Source organism: Tachysurus fulvidraco, chromosome 22 (genome assembly GCF_022655615.1).
Source record: "Tachysurus fulvidraco isolate hzauxx_2018 chromosome 22, HZAU_PFXX_2.0, whole genome shotgun sequence".
NCBI classification, from domain to species: Eukaryota; Metazoa; Chordata; class Actinopteri; order Siluriformes; family Bagridae; genus Tachysurus; species Tachysurus fulvidraco.
Window position 1 is genome coordinate 11,856,753 of NC_062539.1, and position 6,369 is coordinate 11,863,121.

General features: G+C 36.9%; 1 pseudogene; it reads right to left on the reverse strand.

Moving 5' to 3' along the window:
• Nucleotides 1-2,607: 2,607 nt before the first annotated feature.
• On the reverse strand, nucleotides 2,608-2,716 carry LOC113637329 (annotated as a pseudogene).
• Between the last annotated feature and the right edge of the window lie 3,653 nt (nucleotides 2,717-6,369).

Below are 6,369 nucleotides of genomic sequence, written 5' to 3' on the forward strand. Positions count from 1 at the left end.
CAGCATCGCAGTAACATGGCCGCTCGACTTGGTAAACAAGCCCTGAACTGAAGGTGTGTCTTATTTCTTTATTTCTTATTTCTTTCTTCATTTATACTGCTAGTATTCTCAGAATTGATTTTGAAAAAAAAACTTTCATGAAGAAAAAAATGTATCACTTTAAAATGATAAAAATGATTATTAAAATAACAGTTAATATTTAGTGTTAATGAAGAAGAAGCCATTAAACTCCTCTTTGATGGACTGGATGAAGAAGAAAAGATCCTCTTTAGAATGCTTAGTCCCCTCACAGGTGAAAACATAATCTGTGGCTGAAATGGGGGTGTGAACTTCCCACTTGATCTTTTTGAAGAAAGGGTGAACTTTGATGGCGTTCTCCTTGCCCTTGGACTCCACACAGCCGAGACGGTTCTTGGGGTTCTTCCCCAGGAATTCTTTCAGGATACTAAACGCCTTCTTGCTGAGGTTTGATGGGTAATCCGGTTCAGCTGTGACGATGGAATCGTACATATCCTCCTGGTTATCGTCATGAAATGGCTTGTAGCACGTCATCCTCTGGAACATGATCACACCCAGGGCCCACCAGTCCACCCACGTGCCGTATTCCAAACTCTGGATCATCTCTGGTGAGGTGTAGTCGGGTGTGCCACAAAACGAGTTGGTCGTCTTGCCATCCACTATGGCCCTCCATGCATAGACCAAAGTCTACTAGCTTGCAGTGGCAATCGGCATCTAAAAGGATGTTTTCAGGTTTGAGATCTCTGTGAATAATCCCGTTTCTGTGGAGGAACATCAGCAGTGAAAAATCTGGTGCGAGGTTCATCAAACCCATGTGACTGATTTCCTCCATTCACATATTCCATTGCAAAGCACAATGAATCACTGGTCTGGAAGCTGCAGAACAGGTGGGTGAGGTAGGGGTGATCACTGGCCAGAGTCAGGACGCGTTTCTCTCTAAGGGTGTAGCTGATGACATTGTGTGCCCAAATGTGGTCCTTCTTCATAATCTTCAGCGCATACACCTCATCGGTGCCTTTGAGCTCAGACAAAATCACATTCCCAAATGTACCCCTTCCAAGTACACTGAGGAACTTGAAGTCCTCCAGACTCTTTCCCTCAGGCTGTAGCTCTTTGTGCTCTCTGCTCTCCTCTGAACTGCAGTCATTCAGGGATGAACTGTTTTCTGTTTGATCCAGAGGCTGAGATGCTGCATCTGTGCTGGCCTTTTCAAATATCTGTACACTGCAACAGATGAGCAAACAGAACAGAATGATCACTTCTATACATTAAATATTATTCAGTGTTATTCTTCTGTCTGATTCCACACTGGTGGTGAACAGTTCTCTACTCTAGGACAGAGGTACTCACATGGGAACACAAATAAACTATGTGTGATGACAATATGAGATCACATTGTTTCAGAAATAAAGTTAGTTATTTTTTAATGATACACTTAATCACATGAACTGCACTTGGAACCACCTTGTGGCACAATCTTCCCTCAAATGTGATTGTATTAGTCCTTTTTTTTTTTTTTTTTTTACCTTTTTTTAAGTGATGACCTTTTCTCCATCAGCCACTCCACTCTGTTCAGAACAACACAAATACAACAAGGTTTAATGTGTTCACATAGTCACAACATCATTAGGCACAAGTGTTATTGATATAAAAGTTTTCAAAAACACTTTGGAGAAAAGTTTTTTTATGACCTTGTGTTTTTCCCATTTTTTGTAAAGTAAATCATTTAATATCAAAACATGAGATTCAATCTTAACTGTCTCAAGAGACTAAAGCAAGTCATTGAGTATCCCATGGCAGATTGATCTTCTTATAAACACTGATGAACAATAAAGAAATGACAAGTAAATACAAAGACTGCAAGACTAAATAAGCACACTGTAGGACTGCAAGCACTGTAGAACTGTTAATGGTGACTACGGAGACTAAGGTGATTGATTGTAAACAGATGGTTTTTTTTTAAATAAAAATTTTGTTTGCATTTTTTAAATTTAAATTTAAAATATGCCACAGATCTATCAACGTGTTTTACATAGTTTATTTTTTTTCTCATATTCCTTTTTTTATCTAAAAGAAAAGTAAAAAAAAATCTGGTACCCAGATAGTCAGGGAATCACATAAGAATACACATATAAAAGTTTGAGTTTTAATTTTGTGAATTAATTAAGGAAATTATGAATAATACTTTACATTTTCAAAAAATAGTTTTCAAACAGGGTTTAAACATTAGTGTTTATTTGCTTTTACCTCCCACAATTATTCCTAGATTTCAATGTTTCCTAATGAAATCATTTCAGCTTATTACCACAAAAGTACTCAAATAAGTAAGTTAAACATGAAATGTGTTTTATTGAGTTATGACTTATAATATGACTACTGGGATATTTATAAAAACAAATAAAATAAACATTTTAAAATGGATCAAGTAAAGGCATAATGAAGAGAAAATAAGGTAGACCTGAATTATTATCACAATTATGGATTCTGTTGTCTATAGTACTATATAGTTATATAGTAATTGAATGAAAGATGAAGTGGGTTTTGCGTCGTAAAAGTCGCAGCGGCCGCTTTTGAAAGCGGAGGTGAAAAAGCTTACAGCACCTGGTATTCCCAGGCGGTCTCCCATCCAAGTACTAACCAGGCCCGACCCTGCTTAGCTTCCGAGATCGGGCGTTCTCAGGGTGGTATGGCCGTAAGCGAGAGTCCCTGCACTACAGTCCCTTTATAGAGCAGGGATGTAGTCCCTGTAGTAGTATGGATTTTTGAATTGTTGATGTGAATTGTTTTAACGGTGCTAATAAGTGATGTAAGAAAAGTATGTGTGTAATGAGTTGTAAATAGACTGTGCACAGTCACGGTTGTTTGAGTGGCAGCAAGTTGATGTGTTGTATGAGTTTTGTAAGGCGTGTATGTGGCATTATGATGAAGCAAGAAGAGAGAGAGAGAAGGTGCCTGTTTAAAAATGTATCTAAATAAAGCGGATAAGCATTAAGTTAAGAGTGACGTGTTGTACGTGTGTGCAGGCGAAGGAAAAAAGCACCTCGGTGTCTTAAGTAAAGTTGAGTTTCCCGAGTCAATAACTCCTGAGCTAAACGCTGTTACTACAAAACACGGTTGTAGCTGCCTCTCTACTATACTACGATAGAACAGAGTGTTACTTGTGTAGTAACAGCGTTTAGCTCAGGAGTTATTTACTCGGGAAACTCCAATCTGTGAATATGCGCCAACTTCCTGCTCCTTCAGTTCTCTCCAGCGCTGGAAAGCTGATCCTATATTAACACGTCCTACTTCTGGCCTTATCGTAAGCCTTTCTTTCTTTGTTTTTATCCTCCATGTCAATGTTAAAACCACTTTCTGCTAACGTCACACATGCGCACTGAACACTCTCTCCGCCGCATATTGACAAGCCCCGCCCCTTTCTGCTCATTGGCTACACGTTTGTTTTGATTTTCGTTTATTATCGGCCCGACTCAGTTTTCTGCATTTCTCAAAAATCGGAGACCCTGCCTTTTAAGAGACGCCTTCTAACAACATGCACTATAAAGGGACCGTAGTGCAAGGACTCTTAAATTGATCCATTTTAAAATGTTTATTTTTAGATTTTTATAATATCTTAATAGTCATTTAATGAGAAGTCATATATGACAAAATGTAAAAGGGTAAAAACAATTATTGTAGTACATTCTTTGAGTTTTTGAAGCTTAATTAGGTTTTGTAAATTCTGAATTTTAGACATATGCACTTAAGTGGCATGAAGTGAAGAGAAATTTTACACAATCAGTGAGAAAAACAATCATGGATTTGTGCATACAGACATAAAAAAAGCACAATATCAAGGTTAATTCTTTAAACAAGTCCCCTTAAAGCCCCAGTTTTTTGCTTTTTTGTTGTTTATAAGTTTGAGACAAAATTAAAAATTGGAGCAACATTCCCTAAAATGTCGGTGACCACCATTCCGTACATCCTCCGACCCTTTCATTGTAATTTTAGGTGCCACTTCCAACCATAATTTCTGCAAACCTGTATGCTTGATTTCAACATCTTATTTTCTTCTTTCAAGACATGAAGCTCAGATTCCACAGGTGTTTTTGGAGCCAACATCCAAAACATGTGATGGGAGACCGCCTGGGAATACCAGGTGCTTTAAGCTTTTTCACCCCCACCTTCAAAAGTGGCTGCTGCATTTTTTTAACCACAAAAATCAATTGAACTTTCATTAAATTACTACAAAACAGAGACAGCATACAAAAAATCCATTGATTGAAAAATTCTGCATATTCATGTACTCAGCTGACCTTATTTTGTTGGCACATGATATTGCCTAATTGCATAACACTTCCACCAAAGGCTTGTCTGTTAAGCGCTAGGCACAATGGCTCATCAATTCATCCGACTTTCTTCTTGCACCTATCATTCTGGAAGAGGGGAATCTGACTTGGGTTAGGGTTGGGTTGACCTTCGTCCATTGCTCCAGAATCCACTTTTTATGCTACCTAGCAAAAGGAAGCCTTTTTTTGACTAGCCTCACTTATAAGTGGTTTTCTTAAGGTTACACAGATTTTTAGTCCCAATCACATCTTCACATCTGTCATGTGGAAATGCTCTTACTTTCACAAATGAAAATAGCCATGATTTTTTTTTTTTTTTTTTTTTTACAATTTCATTTGACCTCAGAGATGATGGTTCACTACTATCCTTTCAGGTTTTAATAATGTGACAGTTCTTAAAACAGTTTTAGTAATTTCAACAGTCTCCTTAGTTGTTTCCTTTGCTTGATGCTGGCCAATAATTTGACCCTTATGAAAGAGAGTAACATCTTTTCCAGGACCACAAAATATGTCTTTCAACATGGTTGTTCAAGAAATGAGCAGCTACTCACTGCATCAGTTAGTGTAAATAACTTGTTGCAAGCAGAAGCATATTAATCACTGCAGTAATTATCCACTGTAAGGCTCTTAACTGTTTGCCTAGTTAAATCCAGGCAATTATTTTTTGTTGACCAGGCAGGGTATATTGACTTTATTAACGCTACCTATCTACAACCAAAGACGGAAACAGAAGCAGCTAAAGGGTTATGAATATTCTATTTAATTATCTGAATCCATAATGCTATAATATTAAACAGTTTATTATCTTCTACTTAATACTAGAAACATAATTCTACCAGCTTTCCAACTAGACTTACTAAAACCATGGCATATTTAAGGTTTCTATAAGCTGTTTAAGAAATAGTTATATCATTTGCATTTACATCATTTGGATGTCTCCAGAGATAGGTCTTTTTCACAATGCTTTTCAGAGGTTTTTATGCAAGTATTAACCTCTCATAGCTAGGCAGAGATTGTAGTCAAAACATGCTTAATGTACCAATACTTTATCATTAAGAACAAATAATAACTAATATAGAGTTAAACAATCAAATGGCTTATTTGATAATAATGCAGATGCAAAGAATAAAGAATGAACATCACTTCGACATAATCACATCCATAGAATGCATCAATGGTTAAAGCATCTAAAAGCAATGACAAGGGTGATGGTAAAGCTACTCCAATGATAAGAGCCTCAGAGTGTGATGGCAAAGTCTTCCTTAGAGTATTATGTCTTTGTATTTGTATTCTATATAATGTCTTTGTATTCCACTTAAGCCTCTTTGAAGCATCTCATGACCAGAGAACCAAATGGACTAGACACAATGTAGATAACGATCAGGTAAACCCCCAGCTGGGTAACTCACTGGGTACTGCATGTTAATTAGGTTCTTGAGATTGAGTTGTTGGGAACAAAGGACCAAGCTGTCTCTCATTCACACCAGGTTATCTCAGAATGTTAATGTGTGGAATGTAAAATAATAAACTCTATATTCCTAAACATCCTAAACTATTGTGTCACTACATTGTTCACCATGAAATATGGATTAGAATGACACCAAACATGCCATGAGGAACATTTTAGTTAAACATAGTTTAGATGTATAAATCTAATACTCAATACCACATACTTTATATTTCATTGGTGTATCTGTTACAGCAACTTTGCACTTTAACATACCCTAGCACTTTACATGACAGAAATTCTGTTATCCTATGTTTTATTGTATCATTATTCCTTTGGTTGTAGACCTGTGATGGTCTATGTCTTAAACGGAGTAAGTCATGTTGTAATCAACTCTATAATTTGCTTAATGAGTGTGCATTAGGAATAATGAATGTAAAACACAATAGCACGTGTCAAAACATCCAGGTACTTTTCACACTGGACTACACTGAGTGTGTAGAAACAGAGGTGTAATTCTAACATTTCTCTCTCTCTCTCTCTCTCTCTCTCTCTCTCTCTCTCTCTCTCCTTTTC